This window comes from Eurosta solidaginis, chromosome 3 (assembly GCF_040869045.1).
Source record: "Eurosta solidaginis isolate ZX-2024a chromosome 3, ASM4086904v1, whole genome shotgun sequence".
Lineage (NCBI taxonomy): Eukaryota > Metazoa > Arthropoda > Insecta > Diptera > Tephritidae > Eurosta > Eurosta solidaginis.
The window spans coordinates 155,122,836-155,142,672 of NC_090321.1; the positions used below are offsets into that span (position 1 = coordinate 155,122,836).

General features: G+C 37.4%; 1 protein-coding gene across 4 annotated transcripts in view; it reads left to right on the forward strand.

The window, feature by feature from the left end:
- The window catches only part of gem (gemini), a 435,608-nt gene that overhangs the window by 319,954 nt on the left and 95,817 nt on the right, over positions 1 to 19,837 (forward strand). The window contains exon 1 of one of the 4 annotated variants that reach the window (XM_067773380.1): positions 3,078 to 3,547. The exons of the other annotated variants lie outside the window; for them this stretch is intronic. The gene's annotated coding sequence lies outside the window, so the exon portion shown is untranslated. Of the gene's footprint in view, positions 1 to 3,077; positions 3,548 to 19,837 lie in introns of those variants that run through there. 4 annotated transcript variants of the gene reach the window in all.

The following is a 19,837-nucleotide window of genomic DNA, read 5'->3' on the forward strand; positions in this document are numbered from 1 at the left end:
GCATTTTGCGACGATAGATTAATTTCTATCGTCCCAGCCGGTCGATGACGACAAACATCACAATGGTTGCTGCTGTTCAATTTTTTTATGTATAAAAAGAGAAAAATAAAAAAGATGATACTGCCAAAACACGTTCAAAAAAATTGGGAGGGATATCGAAAGACGTGTTTCGGTATCATTATTCATAAACCGCCAACTATTGATTAATATTATTAAAAACTAAAAGGTAATTAGCACAAACATTTGCTAAAGTTTAGTTTTTTAAATCAATGTCGTACGTGCGCTGTCAAAAATTTAAGCTCATGCAAGCTTATGAAAACTTACGTAGCGTGCGCGGTATATATGTTAAAGCTCCCATTACTGATACTTAGCATAGACTTGACTTGACTTGGTGTAAACTTGGCAACTTAGCCACGATTATACTCCACTTGGTGCATACAACCTGGCATCATAATCAGCGTTGAAATTTATTTTAAAATAAATGTCAATTTGTATGACCAAAAGTCAAAAATAAATGGAAACAAACAAATGGCATCTCAAAATGTAAACGTCACTTAGAACTTACATAGAAAATCAAAATTCATCTGACTTCTAAGTCAAGTTAAGTGTTGCTAAGTTTTGAGTAATCAGTAACATGCAATGTTCATTTAACAGAACTGTAAGTGAAAGTTCTCAAGCCAAGTCAAGTCTATGCTAAGTATCAGTAATGGGCCCTTAACTGTATTTTTTAAATTAAAGGGATTAAGATTACTCGGAACCAAACGTGTCTTCCGATACAGCTCTTAACACTTTGGGCGTGTTTTAGCAGTCAAGGTTAAACAAAGAATTAAAAAAGTTTTAATTGTTTTCATCTTTATATCTGTAAATTGCCACTCTGAATAAAAAGCGTCAGAAAATTTCGCCCGGCATTGTGTTTTGAGTAAACGAAATATCTGGGCGTAATTTGAAAAATGTCATCGCGGGACGCGGCATATATCGTCGTCGCTCGGCATTGTGTTTCAAGCATAAAATGAATAGAACTTGTGAATTCCTAATTATTTGTATACCAATAAATTAAAATTAAAATTTGGTCCCTTTTTCAATGAATTTTGACCGCAAATGAAAACATGATGTGGCAACCGTGGTTAACCCCTCTTCTTCTCAGACCTATTTTAACATGTTTTTCGAAGTTTCCACAGGGGATTTCAAGTGAATAATATTTTTGAATCAACCTAATATTCTTGCATGTATGTATGTGTTTATGACGAATTTTGCGAAAAGAGAGCCAATTCCAAACTCCACCATGGTTCCAACAAAGAGTGCAAAAAAATTTCGCTTTGCTATGTACATACATACATGTATGCTAATACACAATCGCAAAAGCCACAATAAGCCACAAATACTAGGGAATAAAAGCTAAAATCTTTCTTTTGGGCGTTTTTAAACATAATTAATATTTTTTTCGGAATTTTTCGCTACTGTTTGCTGTAATTTATATTGGTGGCTGCCGCTTTCAAAGTAATCAAGAAGCCAATGCTTGGCTACGTATGTCGTCAAGCTTTGCTTTATTGTGGTTGTGGTCTGCAGTCGCCGTGTTGAATGTAGTCAGTAGGGTGGGTCGATTTGTATGGACGAAAGTTAACCGATATCGCGCCATTGATTTTTCGATAGGATTTGGGCTCAGGAAAAAAAGTTCCACTATGCATACCCAAAAAAATAATTTTCGAACCTGCCAAACATCATTTTTTTCCTTTTTTTCGGCTTTGATTTTTAAGATTTTTTTCATAACATAATGTTCATATGTATACCCTGCCCGACCCAAATATGTCCGCTAAAACGTTGGCGATAACAGTTTTTTTGAAAAAAAAAAAAATACATGGTATACATGAAAATTTTACAATCAATGAACATTTTTTTAGTAGGTCATGAAAAAAACTTTTAAAATCAAAGTCGAAAAAAGTCAAACGAATGAAATTTCCATATATGTAATACTCCTATATTGCTAATAGAAATTGCTCGCAATGTGTTTTGAATTCGAAATCAAAACAAGACAGCCTATAAAATTTTTGTGATTGTAGCAGCATAAAGCATATATGACACTACTTTATTTTTGCTTGGATTCCAAGCTAAAAAAACTGCCGAAACTTTATCGGAACTTCAAAACACAAAAACAATTTCTATCATGAAAAAGCGAGACCACTATTCCCCCAAAATTAGTGAGTTTGACATGTTTTTGTTTATGTTTTACATTTTATTTTTACATTAGCACTTTTAACAATAAAAACAATGCAAATAACACGCGAAAATTATTTCGATCTCTAATGGTTCACTTTTTTCACAAGAAAGTTGATTTTAGTTGCGTTTTTATGCACCACATTTTCAAACTAAAAACAACATTTTCCTGTGTCAGAAAAAAAATAAAGAAAAAACGGCCGAATGTCAAAAAAACCTATCGAAATACAAACTGGCTCGTTTGTTTTTAATGAACTAGTTTGTATTTTCCTTGTATTTCGTTAGTTTTTTGAAATATAATTTACACACTTACACCAGTACTGAAGCCGTATTAGGAGGGAGTGCGACAAAAAATTGAAGATAAAATACAAGAAAAAATACACGAAAATAAGGTAGTGTCATATAGGTATAAGTGTGACAAGAAAAAATTTTAATCTAGGTACATTCGATTATTGAATACAAAAACATTTAAACAGCAATATATCGGCACTCTGATGTTTGGGAATGTAGCTAGCCTTTTGTAGCAATATAGGAGTATTAAATATATGGAAATTTCGCAGGCTCGAAAACTATTATTTTTTTGGGTATGCGTAGTGGAACTTTTTTCCTGAGTCCAAATCCTATCGAAAAGTCGATGGCGCGATATCGGTTAATAAATCGACGCAGTCTTGTAGTCAGCCCGACTAGTATAGTTATTATACATACCTATATACATTTACCATTTTATTACCGGTGTAGAAACCAGCAAAAACCCATGTTACTCTTACTACTACATTGAAACATATTGCATCGATGGATTTGTTAACTTTTTATCATGAGCCACACATACAAATGCTTATGTGAAAACTTATTAGCGTCAATACCATCTTTAGTTCGTATTCGCAGTTGAATGTGGTCGGAAGTGTTGGTTCATTCAAAGCGCAAGCGTGACATAAAATCAAACAGTCGATTAGAATTACATTTTGGTCTCCTTGTGTAGCAAAAACTCTCTTTTAACACCGATAATTAAATTTGACGTATTTTAAATATTAATTATATGTATTAGTAAATATCGCGACAAGAATTTAATACTTGATTGAAATTAATACATATAAAAATAATTTGCAAAATATATTGTGAGACAAAGGTCAAATAAAGTGCGACCACACGATATCACGATCATGTACTTAAAATCAAAAGATTTATGTACACCATCATACAACATCAAGGAATTTGATATAATACTAAGTCCAAAATCGAATTTATTACGACGTGTTTGATAGTACGCAAAAAATACATCGTTGTTGTTGTAGATATCGTATTACTGGAAAATAGATTGCACAATCTGAATACTGTGGTTTGTATAACTCTAATAACTAAATATTTTTGCACGTGTTCATAGCATGCACATATGTATGTACAGTGGCTCACAGCATATTTCGTGCAGCTACAGAAAAAAAATGTAGAGCTATATAGAAAGGAAAATAGTGACGGTGTCAAAAAAATTCACATGCACAATTTTAATAAAAAGTATGCTTTTGTTTGAACAAATACTTAATTTTCATGTGTTTATACATTTGTGCTAATTATTTAATAAAAACTAAAATTATCTCAAAAACTAAGGTCACAGCTTATTTCGTGCACTGCGCCCTGCCTTACAAAAATCTACTTTTAATTTAGTTTAGTACCTCGTATGACCACCTTTTTGTTAAATAACATCTTCAAGATGATTTTCCGTAGATGCAATTAGTTTTTGAGCGGCTTCGGGTGGTACCTTATGCCTTTCTTCGACAAGAGTAGTTTTTTTATTTATTTATTTATTATTTAAAGTCGACGACAAACTATGGTCGACTGCATAATATAAAAAATATACAACTCAAAAGATAAAATTTAAGATATATCGAGATTTCAACAATGTTATATTACAAACAAAGATATATTAATGAACATTACACTTTAATTTCAGAATATAATAATAATAAGAAATATGAGCAGAAATAAGATCTTATACCGAAATCTTATACTGGCGGAATGCATCAGATTCCGCTCAGCATGATTTCGGAATGCAGTGGATTCCAATCTTCCTGTTGGAATGCAACAAGATTCCAATCAGTATGTCATGGGAATCCGGCAGTGCTAAGAGTAGTGTAATGAGGATACACCATCACAAGGCATAAAAAAGTAACATGACCTGTGTTGTTGGAATGCACCGGATTCCAATCAGCTCGATGCCTGACCCATAAGATTATACTGCCGGAATGCATACGATTCCGGTCAGTGACTCATGAAAAAGCATGTTTTTTACGTTGTTGGAATGCACCAGATTACAATCAACACAGTACTGTCTTGTTCCTTCTTAATGATACATGTTGATAAATGTTCCTCCATCCTTAAACGAGATAGTTCCTGTTTTTTATGGAATAAATAAAATGCCGGAAAATTAAATTAAATTAGCTTGTATCTCTTAAATTAGATAGGCAAGTATTGCACTACGTATAGTGGCAAAAGTACATTCAAGACTGATACAGCTATACAAGTCATTGTAGTGCGCGCACCAGATAAGAAGAGGATTATTTTTAGCAAAGTTTCGTCGACAAAGGGGTAAATAGAAAGGAACGTAGTGTCTGGATACTCTAGGGGGAACCGCAAAAAACAAGCGGCTGAGAAGGTCCGCAGAATCAATTTCTCCAATAATGAGCTTATGGATGAACAATACCCCCAGTAAAATTCTCCGATTTTCCAGAGTGGGTAAGTTAATAAGAAGAAGTCTACTTCTGTATGGGGGAAGATGGAACTCGAGTTCCAATTAAGGCCACGCAATGCAAATATCAAAAACTGCTTTTGAACTGACTCAAAAAGCTTTATATGCTTTTGAGAAACAGGGGACCAAACGCATGAGCAATACTCGAGTATTGGACGTACCAGCGATGTGTAAAGAACCTTAGTGAGGTACGGATCATCGAACTCTTTAGCCCATCTTTTAACAAATCCAAGTAAACCCAACGCTTTGTTGGCAACAGATGAAATATGCATGTTAAAATTCAATTTCGGATCAAAAAGGACACCTAGATCATTTGCAATAGATATACGCTCCAAAGGCGTACCATCTATTACATAAGGTTTCAATGCTGGCTTCACTCGGTGAAAAGTCATATGCTTACATTTAGAGCAATTTAAAGCTAGTAAATTTGTTGTGCACCAACATTGGAACGAGTCCAAGTCGGCCTGAAGAAGATCCAAGGAACTCAAATCGGTAGGACAGTAAGTGTAGCAAAGTTTTACATCATCCGCATACATTATAGTATGGGAAAATAATATTGTCTGTGGCAAGTCATTAATGAATAGGGCAAAGAGCAAAGGACCTAGATGACTTCCCTGGGGTATGCCGGAGGAAACTCCGAACGATTCCGACAGATTGGACTTGAACAGGACTTTTTCGGTCCGGTTAGAAAGATAGCTTTTCAGCCACATTAATAGGTGCAACGGAAACCCCAGTAAATCAAGCTTATGAATAAGTAGCTCATGGTTGACGGTATCAAATGCTTTGCTGAAGTCCGTGTAGATGAGATCCGTTTGCTTGTTCGCTAAAAATCCTTCCATAACTACAGAGGTGAATACAAGCAAATTTGTAGTGGTTGACCTTTGACGAATGAAACCGTGTTGGCATGGAGATAAAAGACTAGAATACTGATATTGGAGTTGACTGGTAACAATCTGTTCAAAGACTTTAGGAATGACTGAAAGTTTAGCAATACCCCTGTAGTTTTCAAATTTTGACGGACTACCTTTTTATGCAGGGGTATAATAAAAGACTGTTTCCAAAGTGTCGGGAATGACGCAGATCCCAGAGATAGCTCAAATAATTTTAAAATAGGCTCATACATGTTTTCGGCGCAGTACCTAAGCACGCAACTAGGAACACCGTCCGGTCCCGGAGAAAAGGTGGGATTCTAAGATTGAAGACTCTGAAGAAGGATTCCTAATGGAATTCAAGCTATCTAAGCGAAAGGGATATTGACCGGAATGAAAACCACTGGATGAATACGTGGACTTAAAGAACTCAGAAAATAGTTCAGCAACGTCGTCATCAGTGCAAGCTTTTTTACATCCAAACGTTAATGAGGAAGGATACCCAGAAGTTTTCCGCTTTGAATTTACGAAACTGTAAAACTTTTTTGGATTTTAAAAAAAATTGGGCTTTACAACAACTCAAGTAATTTTTATAACAAACCTGATTAAGACAGTGAAATTTAGAACGAGCTATTGGATATTTAGAGAGGTCTGCAGATGCTCCAGATTTCTTGAATCTCTTATAAAGCCTAGATTTAATGTTATTAAGTCTGATAAGTTGCCTTGAAAACCAAGGGGGCTTATTCGAACATAGGGTATAGCGAGTAGGAATGCAGGTATCAAAGAATCCATCAAGCATACTGTAAAATATAGAGATTGCCGAATCGACATCAGTGCAAGCATAGAGATCCGACCAATTATGGGAAGCCAGCAGATCATTGAGCATAATGAAATTCGCTTTGTAGAAGCATCTAGATCGGGGACGAGACTGTTCTTGAATCCTACGGGGTAGGCTGATATCGAGTGATATCTCTAGAGTAGGGTGAAGAGGATCTTCTGGAAGGGATAAAGGTGGGATTTGCGTAAGGGCAGTACCCACCGAGCCATCCACAAATACTAAATCCAGAATTTTATTTCCACTATTTGGAACATTGTTAATCTGTAAAAGAGAGGAGTCTAACAAGCAATTGAGAAACTCATGTTGAGCAGTGGGAGTTAAAAAGTTTGAATCACTTATATTAACCCAACTAACTGTTGGCAAGTTAAAGTCACCAACAACAACAAGTCGATCGTTATCTCCCAACTGCGAATTCAAATCGCAGATGGCCGAGCTATGACTAGCATAAACATCTATATCCGAACGCTATAGCTACCGAATGAAAGCCTAACTGCTATGAATTCGATATGAGAGATATTGTCCAGCGAAATCAACTCAGATGATAGGTTAGATTCAACAGCAATAAGGACACATCCCGCTCTAGAGATGCGATCACGCCGATAAACAGCATATTTATTTGAAAAAACCACAGAATTGTAATTATCAGGCTTTAGCCAGGTCTCCGTAAAAGCTACAACTTGTGCAGAAAAGTTGAAAGACTTAATGAAGAATGGAACAAGTTTTGATCGTAAACCACGAACATTTTGGTAATTAATGAGAAGACGGGACAGATCAGCAATTACCTTTGTGTTGTTATTACTGTGTTCGTCATACCGTTTTTTGGCTGTAATAAAACAGGTTCAGCCCTCGCCTTTCTTGTGAACTAGTGAACCACAGTATGCTTAGGCCAAAAAGAGGAAGTACCTTATCGATATATTCATCTGAAAGGGATATTTTATATGAGGAGATGTCTCTCTCATATTTAAAGTTAAATTTATACACATTTATGTTACTAGTGGGTGCAAGACCAAGCTTAGAGCAAACGTAATGAGCAATATCATTTTCGGTAAGCGTGGCGTGTAATCGGGACACAAATACAGCCCTACGAAGTGGCACGGCAGTCACCTGCAAAGGAGTAGCGTATAGCACACCAGAGAGCTGGGAAGGTGCGGCCGTTATAGGACAGTTGACAGAAAACGCATTGGTTATCGAGCCCGTCAATGAAGTACTATTTTTTTCAGGTACACTTGTATCGCTAGCAACAACCCCAGTATCGGTAACTGTTATTGTTGGAGCTAAAGATACCGGTGGAGGTGTACACTGAGGGAAAAAACAAAGGTAAAACTTACTATAACGAGGTTAATTCTACGATAAACAGCTATGATAGTCAACCAAAGCTGTAATTTGTCAAATCAACTATGGTGGAGTAATTTTTACGTTGATAAATAGTGTTGCAATTATAAGATTGTTTCTTTTCAATTCAAAATAAATTAATGTTGATTTAAAAATTCACATTTTTTATTCAACTTCGAAATAGAGTTGATTCAAACCTGACTTTGTTTTTGTTTCAAGATTTTTAACTGTCAGTATGAAAACTTCCTATGTTGGCTTAAAAATGTAGAGATTTTAAATAAGCATTGAAAAGTTGTTGGTTTAACTTTTTTTCAAGGTTGCTTTAAACACGCCTTCAATGTTGGTTTAATTATGTAGGACTCTTTACTTACCATTCAAAATTCCTATATATGGGCAAGTCCTCTGTCACGGGATTCGCTCATATAATAATTTCCACAAGTAAAAAAAAAGAAGTTTTTTTTAACTCTTTTTTATTTTAATTGAAAAAAACGTGTAATGTAAGAACTATGTATATATACATACGTAAATAAGTAACTTTGACAACTGTCCAGGTAGTGATATTTTGTTCGTTAATTTTTTATAAAAATATGGCACATACTTTACAATTTGTATAAAAGTAAAAGCAATTAAACAAAACGGTATAATAAATAAATAATCAAACATACTTAACTCTACAATAAGTACTGCCGTTATTTATAGAATACAGGTGCAATGGTTTACTTAAAAATTTGGATATTTCGATAATATGAATTTCATCAATTTTACTGCCAACTTCGAATGATTGAAAATGCGTACAAAATTTTTTTAAAAGTATTGGGTAACATAATACGTATAACTTTTCGTTTTGATGTAAAAAGTTATGTATTTTATGAAGTTTAAATACATCCCTTTGGGAAGCTAAATAAGAGTTTGCTTTATATTTTGTGTATCTGTAAACAACTTCGTCCAATATTAGACAATTGTTATAGTCAATACTTTCATTGTGAACAATTTTAGAAAAATAGTCTGTCTTTGTTAAATTTATACATTTAACGAAATTATATTCGATTTCGTTTTCCACACCGCTCTCATGGTCTAATAAAAATTTGGCAAATTGTAATCCAGATTTAACAGTTAATGTATAAGGAGAATTCAGTCTCGATCTGGTATTACCTAAATATGTTTTTGCTTCTTTATGTTTTGCCTCAAATCGCATTCCCCACAAGTATTTAAGAGGACCACATTTTTGAATAGCTGTCGAATAGTGAATGAGAAAATGATGTTTGGGTTTTAGCGATCCATATAATTTAATATACAGTAAATGGTGTTCTTTTACAAGATTTTGTAATTTGGGTAGTTCCTGAGGAAAATATATTGATTTACTTAAAAAATCTAAAATTTCCAATAATAGTGTAAGTAACTTCCAATGCTTGTTGCCAATTGGAACAATGTCGCCAATCATTAAAGGTAAAAAGTGGGTAAAACATTAGCCTCACTTGCCGTCATTTTTAAGTTAAATTTTTTTAGCTTTAGATAATCCAAAGCTGGAGAATCATTTCCGAACTCGGTTTTCCCAAACTGAAAATACTTTTTTCTATTATTTATCGCGTTCAGAGTAACAACGCCCTCTTCGATTAACCCCAATAAAATGTTGCATACATCGTAGGTACATACACCTTCATACAAGTCATGCATTATATCAAAGCAGAAGTTTTGTGTAACATGGTAACTTTGAAGCCTATTAAATATACATTCTTCTTTAATTCCTGTCAATTGAAAGTTATTCTGCAATAAGTCGTTTGCATAACTTTCTTTAGTCCTTAAGGAATCTATGCATTCAGATGTATCACATTTCGTTTGTTCCTTCATCCTGCTGCATACACGGCAATATCTTTTGGAGTTAGGTTAGGTTAGGTTGGGGTGGCTGCCCGAGGGCACACTTAGGCCAGTAGTACTAGGCCCGTTGTGATACCACGAAAAACACCGTTACCTCTCCTCTCCGAACCATTTTGAGGACCTGATGAAATCTACCAGGTCCTTGACGTCATGCTCCACAACCTGACTCATAGTATCAAGAAATGGAGCTCCCAGAAAGCGCTGCCGTGCTCCGCTTAGCGCTGGGCAGTTGCAGATGAGGTGAACCACCGTTTCCTCCTCCTCATCTTCTTTACAACTCCTACAGCAACGACGATAAGGCGCTCCTAGCCTTTCTGCATGCCTACCTATGAGGCAATGACCCGTTAGTGCCCCTACAAGTGTGGAAATTGTACCCCTTCTTAGGTTGTAAACGCGACGGGACCTTTTAGGATCCCATTTAGGCCAGGTTTCTTTCGACGTTCGACATCCCGGTGTTTGTAGCCATCTTTCGTCGGCTTGACGGTAGATGTGCTCTTTTAGCATTAGCTTGCATGTGGACAGGGGCATACCTAAGCGTTCTTGTCCAGGAAGAACCTGCTTGGTTGTACCCTGCCTAGCGAGTTCATCTGCAATACAGTTTCCCTCGATATCCCTATGTCCAGGGACCCATGTGAGGTGTACACGGTTCTGTTGAGCCATCTCTTGAAGAGATCGGCGACAGTTTAGTGCTAGTTCAGAATTGAACGAGTGGGAGCCCAGAGATTTTATGGCAGCTTGGCTGTCGCTGAAGATAAAAATTTCCTTTCCGACAATGTATGTCCCTATCCTAGCTGCGGCTTCCATTATGGCTGCAACTTCTGCCTGGAATACACTGCAGTGGTCGGGTAGTCTGAATGAGAGCTGGAGGTCAAGGTCCCTTGAGTATACTCCACCCCCAACTCTCCCGTTTAGCTTGGAGCCGTCCGTGTATATGGAAATGCTGTTGCCCATAGCAAAGCACTTGTCCGACTCCGTCCAGTCATCCCTGCTGGGTATGTTTATCTTAAAGTTGGTTTCCGCAACTGTTGTGGTCGCACAGAGATCCGTGCTAGGAGGAAGAAATGGAGTTAAATGATTGGACAAATCCAAGAATAGGATTCACTGCTAAATTATCTCCGCTTACCACACCAAGAATAAACCGAACTCTATATATTTCACTTCTTGTAGTGATATTAACACCATCTTCTAGTAGTTTGAGTTTATTTATAAAATGATAAAATGCATTTTCGTTCCCAATGTTCTTTAAATTTGAGGTGCTTATAAATGCAGCATGAAATATATAGGTCAGCTTTGATTGAAAACGTTGTGGTAAAGTAGGAAACGAAACATAACAACCACAAATTGAAAAGGTGTGACTTCCAAGGGGGTTGTTCACTTGAAAGTCGTCAAAGTAAAGAATGTAGGGTATGACAATGTCATCTTTATACATTTGACTCTTAATTTTGTAAATATCCCCACTTGCAAAATTTTTAATAAGAGTGCCTTTTATACTATTCCGGGTATTTTCGATTGTAAATTTCAAAAGATCCGGAATCTCAAACAACTTTTTAAATCTGAATAACAACGGAAGGATATGAATATCAAAATGTTTAGGGCCCAAGGTCGGATTACCCTGTTCCGTCACTCTTGAAATAGATATCTTAAGTGTTATTGATTTGGGCTCCTCGTAAAGGTCTAAGCTTTTTAATATCTTAAACAATCTGTATTCAGATTTTATATCCTCAAAAGGGTCGTTACAAAAATTTAGTATGCATTTTAAATCGTCTTGAATTTCGTTAAATATATGTATATTAATTACATTTTCAATTGCTTCTGTTATACATTTAAATAAACCTGTAACCATTTTCTGCACCTCAATAACATTTTTTCTCGTCATACAATTGTTTTGATGTAAACCTAAACATAAATATAGTGATTTCTTCTTCAAATGACTAACTAAATTACACGAATTGTTATCTTGTGATACATTTCTGTCTATGTTATGTGATATAGTGTAATCTGCTGACTTATAATTAATAGTTGTGGGAATGAAAGTATTATTCTTGCCATTGATTGATTCGGAATAATTTGTTGAGCTGTAAGTAGTAGATATACTGTTACTAATACCATTATTAGAAACATTGTGTTGATTGTTTAAGTGTCTTTGAAAACTTGTAAAATTTGTAAATGTTTGATCACAATTGTGTTGGGCACACTTTATCTTAAGAAATTTCGTTTTCAGCAAATGATCGAATTTAAAGTGACGAATCAAAATAGTTGATTCAGGAAACTTTTTAAAGCATTGAAAACAGATAAACATATTAAAAGTTTAAGTATTTTTTAAAAAGTTTATAAGGGACACCACATTCGAAGACTTGCGGTCGAATTTGGTAGTTATGTCAAAAAAGTATTTTTGAATAAAAATCCAAACTAATTCACATCCCTCGGGATATGCCAAGGAAAAAACTTGAAATATTTTAAAGCAAACATCCAAGCTCTCGAGAAATGTGGAAAATTTGTATAAAGTAGAATCAAAATATATGAAAAAGCTTTTTAGATCATTGACAGATCCAACTACAATTAAGAAAGGTTGAATTGTCAAATGGCATGAATAATATTTACGAACAATTTCGTCAATTTTTAGTTGATAGTCATTTATGGACTCAATATGCAAAACAAAACTTTCCTGTGCGTCGATTATTTTGATCTTTTTAGAGCGTTTTCCCGAATTATTCGTAAACCTTGAAGATGTTTGTAATACCGATGTGAGCAATATTGAAAGTAAGTAATCCTGTAATCTAACAAAAATTTCCATTAGATGGGTATTTAACATATTTATATACATATAATAATAAATTTACCTGTATTTGTCAATGATTTTGCCAAAGAAAATAACTGCTTACAATTGTCATTATTTATGTTTATTTCATAAAAGCGTACAATATTCCTTTTAAAGTGGTCCCACTTAGAGCGCAAAGAGCCTTGCTTCAATGGGTACAGAAAATCGAAGTCAATTTCAATCTAAATAAAGTGAAAAATTTAAAACAAATGGAAATTTAGTACAAAATACATAAGTGCATGTTAAAAGAAAAAGCTAAGTAGGTACTTAAATTTGGTTGAACCTGACAGATAGTCTGTATGAAGTTATGTCAAAAAGCTAAATCTTTAAATACCTACTAAACTTGATTTTGCATATGCACCAATATTATTATCTATTTACCAGCTCAGGTGCCCGAGCATCGCCTAATTTCGGCCAGGCTTTTAAAAAATCGACACTTGCCAAGCTCTTCACATCTTGTTGTTGCCTTGCTGCAAAAGTTTTAGCCCACTTATCCAAAACTTCGTTCCAATCTGCGTTCTCCTTGCTGAGCGACAACTTTAAAGCGCTGATAATGGAAGTGTCGAGTTCTTCAGTGCATTGGTGCGTATTGTTTTCTACATTGTGAGGTATATTATTCTGCGAACCTTTTTTGGACTTGCGGCAGTTTACGTATTTATAGAATAGTTTTCCACTCGGATTTTTTTTCCAGCCCGGGGAATATAGTAATATTCCTGAAAATTTTAATTAAAAAATTTGTTTCATCAAGAAGTAAAGAACTTTATATTGTTTACAACATTAATTTATTTCAAACTCTTATAAAACATAAAATCACCTTGTGTCTACTTCACTAGGGAAAACAGAGCAAATTTCGTTTACTAACGAATAAAAATCATTCGGTTTAAGAGAAGTGTTTCCGTAGCATATTTCTTCGAATAAAATAGCAATTACTTCGTCCCTGTTGATATTGTCAAGTCTACTGTTCTCTTTGTAAAAGCTTAAAATGTTCGTTCCACGTGTGGTACTCGACAACAACGTAAATAAATCCTGAAGAAAATATAATATATATAAAAAAAATAAAGTAAAATAAAAAATGAAATAAATAAATAAATAGCCAAATGAAATAATATAAATAAAATAAAATAAAAGCAAAGTAAACAAAAATAAAATGATTCAAATCAAAAATCCGAATACGTTTGGCTCAAACTATTGCTATTTGAGTATAAGATTTTGAAAAAGTGGGGGTGTGCCACGCTCTCTATTAGGAAAAATTTAAGTTCGCTTTATCTCAGCATTTATTTGAAGCAGGTATTTAATATTTGGTATAGAGATTCCAAATATGATGAAATTGAGGTGGAAGAGATAGTGGAAGTGGGAGAGGAATTGGGAGTGGGATGGAAATTAATGGAAAAAGGGATGGAAAAGATTAAGAATAAAAATGGAAGATAAAGTAGAAGAAAATGGGATAGAAAGTTAGCGAGGCTCCCTTCTTGAATGTAGGCAAAATATTTTACGGGCAAGACAAAGTCCAGCGGGCAATATAATATAAACTTTGAGTTTGAGAAAGAGCAATAACGCTGCGGCCGTAATTTCCCAATAAAAGGAAATACAGCCATCGCGCCTTATTTCATTTTCAAAGGAGAAAAATGCCAGTCGACAAAACGAAATAACGTCCGCGAACTTCTGAGCTTTAAAAAGCGACCACAATAACATTTATAAATTTTACCTTATTTATGTTTTTTTTTAATACTCACCTTTTAAATATTCAAACACATTTTCCAAATCAAAACTTTTAAGAATCGCCTTTAATTTGTTCTCGTCGTTTTCTTCCTCGCTCAGAAATGAATTTATTGTGTTATTAATAACTTCGCCACAACCTGAAGTTACATTAAACACTTCGCCAGAACATGGAGTTATATTAATTACTTCACTACCTATGGCGTAGAATACATTTTCAACAATTTCACTTTCCATTCTTACAAAATTCTTTTAAAAATCACCTTTTTAAATATTTGTTTAAAAATCGACTTCACGCTGCAACAATTTTTTACAAATGGCGCTTTTTCTCATGCAGAAATGTAAATCAGTAAGCCATGAACCGTTATTCATTGTAGGTTTTGTTGCTACATACAATTTAAGAGAGTAGGTTAGGTTAGGTTGGGTGGTAGCTTCCCTGATAGAGGAAGCTCACTTGGACAACATGACGGTCCGTTGTGATACCACATATAATAAACTAAACTAACGGTGACGTAGATATAACTACTTAGAGAATCGTTGGGTAGCAACGATAAAGTTCCGAATGATATCGATCTCAACCTTGGATAGCTCCTCGGGAGATCCAAGTGAGTCACGACCGAAATACTTTCGCCTAGTTCTGGCAAAAGCTGGGCAGTCAAGCATAAAGTGATTTGGTGATTCCACCTCATCATCCTCCATACAGCTGCAGCAGGATGGAGTTTCCAATATATTGAGACGTACCGCATGGATACCCATGGGACAGTGCCCTGTCAAAACCCCAATGACCATTGATAGGTGAGCCTTAGTGAACCCAATTATTTCAGCAGACCTCCTGCCATCCACTTTCGGCCAGAAAGATCTTGATATCCTACAAGACGTAGTGTCCGCCCAACGTTTGCTGAGCTGACTCGAGGCCCAGCTATGGAAGATCAATCCACAGGTGGCTAGCGGAATCCCGAAATCCCTACAGCCATCTTCATCCGGTTCAGTTGTACCGATTCGGGCTAAGAGATCCGCTTGTCAGTTACCCGGAATATCACTATGGCCCGGGACCCAGATAATCTTAATTGTAAAATAATTCGATGCAATCGCAAGTGAGGCCAGGCACTCCCAGACCACCCTCGATCGCACTATAGTTGAGATCAAGGCCTTTATAGCCGCTTGGCTATCAGAGTAGATGTTAAATTCCCTAACCGTAGTAGCGCGGGATAGCATTTCATCCACCGCATCCTTAATCGCAGCAACTTCCGCTTGGAATACACTGCAGTGATCAGCCAACTTAAACTTGCGGCTTACATTTAGCTCTTGACAAAAGACCCCCCCCCCCCCCCCCGCCAACCTTTCCGTCCAACTTCGACCCATCCGTGAACAAGTTAACCGGTCCCATGCCCCAGATAATTCCTCTTCTCCACTCCTCCCTCGGGGGAATGACTGGGGTGAAGGTTGTATAGGGAGCGGCCACCGGCATGCAATAGTCCGTCCTGTCCGGGATAAAGTCGAAACTAGTAAGAAGGCTAGAGTGTCCGAAATCAGAAAGCATATAACCCATATCACGAAGCCTGACCAACGACCGGGCCGCGGCTGCCTTTCCCGCAATATCTACTGGATGTATATTCAGCATGACATTCAGTGCCAAGGTAGGTGTTGTTCTCATAGCGCCACTGATACCGATAAGCGCCGTCCGTTGCACTGACACTAGCATTTTGGAGGTGCTCGCCGTGCCCAGTGCTTTCCACCAGACCAGCACCCCATATAGCAGAATCGGGTTGACCACCATCTCATTAAGCCAGTGTACTACTCCTGGCGAGAGCCCCCATCTCTTTCCGATAGCCCCCCTGCAGCAGTACAAGGCAACCGCGGCCTTCCTGGCCCTATCTTCCACATTGGGCCTCCAGGACAGCTTCTTGTCCAGAACAATTCCCAAATATTTAACCCTGTCAGTAAGTACCAACGGCACCCCTCCAATCGAAGGAGTTCTGAAGTCGGGTATCTTATATCTCCTTGTAAAAGAACCAATTCTGTTTTTCCCGGGTTGACCGCCAATCCACATGATTCAGCCCACCTAGCCACAGTATCCAGGTATCCCTGCAGAACATCGCGCAGGGTGCCCAGAAATTTGCCCCTGACTAGGATAGCGAGGTCATCTGCATAGGCAACCACCCGACAACCATTGGCTTCCAGCTCCACAAGAAGCTCGTTGACTACCACAACCCAGAGCAGAGGAGATAGGACACTCCCCTGTGGCGTACCCCTGCACACCTTCCTCCTTATTATGGCTCCTCCCCACTCCGCTGCGACAATTCTGCCGCATAGAAGTTTGCTAATAAATTCAACCAGAGCCGCTTCGACTCCTAAACCCACCAGAGCTCTTTCGATTGCCCCCGGTAAGAAATTGTTAAAAGCCCCCGCGATGTCTAGAAAGGCACCCAGAGCATACTCTTTATGTTCTAGAGACCCCTCTATTTGCTTTACAATCGAATGGAGAGCCGTTTCCGTCGATCTGCCTTTGCAGTACGCATGCTGTGAAGCCGACAGTAACCCCCCAGGTATCCTTTCTCGTAGGTACAGGTCAATCAGCCGCTCAAACGTCTTAAGAAGAAACGACGAGAGACTGATTGGCCTGAAATCCTTAGGTGACACATGAGAGCTCCTGCCGGCCTTCGGAATGAAGATGACCCTAACCGTGAGCCACGACTTAGGGATATAGTTAAGCCTGAGGCAGTTAGTGTAGATGATCACCAACCAGCGGCAGGAAATCCCTAAAGACCTTTGAAGTTGCGCAGGAATGATGCCATCCGGACCGGGTGAATTATAGGGCTTGAACGAATTTATAGCCCAGGATATTTGACTTTCCCGTAGTGGGATAGCAGGCATTTCTGCATGGCCAGCAACCGCCGACCACGCAAGCGAAGATCCCTGCGCAACTGGGACATCGGGAAAATGGCTGTCCAGTAAAAGTCTCAGGGACTCCTCGCTACTCATCGACCAGTCCCCACCATCATCTCTCAGATACCCCCGAGGAGCGGGATTCCTAGAGAGTATTTTTCTAAGCCTCGCGGATTCATTGCAGCCCTCTACGTTTTCGCAGAAGCTTCGCCATGAATCTCGCTTGGCTAACCTTATTTCATATTTATAAATCCCCAGACTCACCTTATAGAGCTCCCAGTCCGAGGGTAGTTTACTCCTCCTGGCTCTGTTAAAGAGCCGCCTACTGGACGCTCTTAGGTCGTCAAGGGAATCAGACCACCAGGGCGGCTTGCCCTTCCCCCTATAAGTTTTCAGTGGGCAGGACTGTTGAAAGGCGCTATTGCTTGCCAAGGTGAAGTTTTCCACCAGACCGTCTATTTCAGATTCGGACAGGTCCGAACCAACGGTAGGCGCCTCAGGCAATAGCTCTCCCAACTTCCTACAATACAAGTCCCAGTTGGTACTTTTAGGGTTCCTAAAAGATATTTTACCGGGACGTTCTTCATTCACCGAGAACTGAATATATCGGTGATCAGAGAAAGAGTGCTCGTTGAGAACCCTCCATCCAGATATCCGATCTTCCAGTTCTCTGCTAACCAGGGTGAGGTCCAGGACCTCCTCCCTTACCGCAGTAATAAAAGTCGGGTCATTCCCCCTATTACATATACAAAGTCCCTCATCTACAATAAAAGTAAATAAAGACTCACCTCTGGTGTTCGTATCCGAGCTCCCCCATATGCTATGGTGTGCATTAGCATCGGCACCTATGATTACGCCAACACCTCTCCGCCTTGCTTCAGCGGTGATTTCGCCCAGTATCACAGGCGGTGGTCCCGTTACGTCCCCATGGGGCATATACGCTGAGACCACCCACAATTCGTTACTGCCTCGCTCGAGGCAGACCGTGGTTACGTCAGCATTGCTGAAATTAGAGAGAATAAAAGCTTTAAATTCCTTTTTAATAAGCACACAGGATCTAGGCCTACCTGCCTCCCCATGCACCAAGGTGTTGAATTTTCCCGTCCTTAATCCAGAAATTTTTCCGCCGTTACTACTCAGCCACGGCTCCTGGACAAGGACTATATCCACTCCGCCTTTCTCAAGATAGAGCAACAAGTTTGCGGAAGCCGCCTTAGAATGCTGAAGATTGATTTGACGGATTTCCATCAACACCCCCCTTCTTCTAGAGAGTAAGAGAGTAAGATCTAACGCAAAATAATGTTGATTCAACAGTGTTATAATTTCAAATCGACAATAACAATGTTGCATTAAAAATGATTGTTGTAGATATTTAACAGAAAAATGAAACAATGTTCGTTTGACATTATTTCTAGTTGGATCGACTATTAAATTTTTAAATCAACCTAAAAATTATTGTTTTGTCATTATTAAATGTTAAATCAAATAGTTTTTCTTGAACTTTGCACAATTGTATAAATGACCTTATAAAAGTTATTTTAACAATTTAGTTTTTCTCTCAGTGATAGGATGAATTGGGGAGTCCAGCGACATCAACATTGGTGACGTAGAACAAACAGCCGCAAAGATACCACTATTAGTGGTATCTAATGGCTAATCTTACTAATCTGCCTTTTCCGTGTAGCCGATTCCAAAATTTACCACAAATTTTCAATGGCATTTAAGGCGAGAGATTGTGGAAGTGGATTCATGAGGTGTGGACAGTTCCATATTACCCATGCCTGCACAATTCCGTCACAATCCTGGATATGTGTTAAGGGTATTTGTATTTGTTATTGCGAAATCGATCACGTACTTCTAAATTAGGGACAATTTGCAACAAATTGTCTTCTCGTAAGGTTAAATAAATATTTTTGTCCATTGTACCATCAAAGAAAGTTATTTTGCCAACTCCAGAGACAGCCAAGTAGGCTCAACCCCATCACACTTCCACCGCCATACCATACAGGTGCCTTCAGTTTTTTATTTTTGAGCTCTGTATTTGCTTTACACCTCACTTTAATCATGCCATATAAGCCAAATATATAAAAAGGACGTGTGGCACCCGGGGACTGCCGCGGTAAAGCTATTGCATATTATCAACTTATGTAATTATAATATTTATGCAACATTTTGTTTTCTTTGATATTAATTCAAGTTAACCTTTTTAAGCGTGGTGACCGATAAGAAAACAAATTTTTTACTTTTACTGAATAAATGAGAAGTTAATATTTAACTTTAACTTTATTTTTAACTTTAACTTTAACCTTAACTTAAACTTGAACTTTAACTTTGACTTAAACTTTAACTTTAACTTTAACCTTAACTTCAACTTTAACTTTAACTTTGACTTTAACTTTCATTTTAACTTTAACTTTAACTTTATTTTTAACTTTAACTTTCGCTTTAACTTTAACATTCACTTTAACTTTAACTTTAACTTTTACTTTAACTTTAACATTCACTTTAATTTTAACTTTAAATTTAACTTTAACTTTAACCTTAACTTGAAC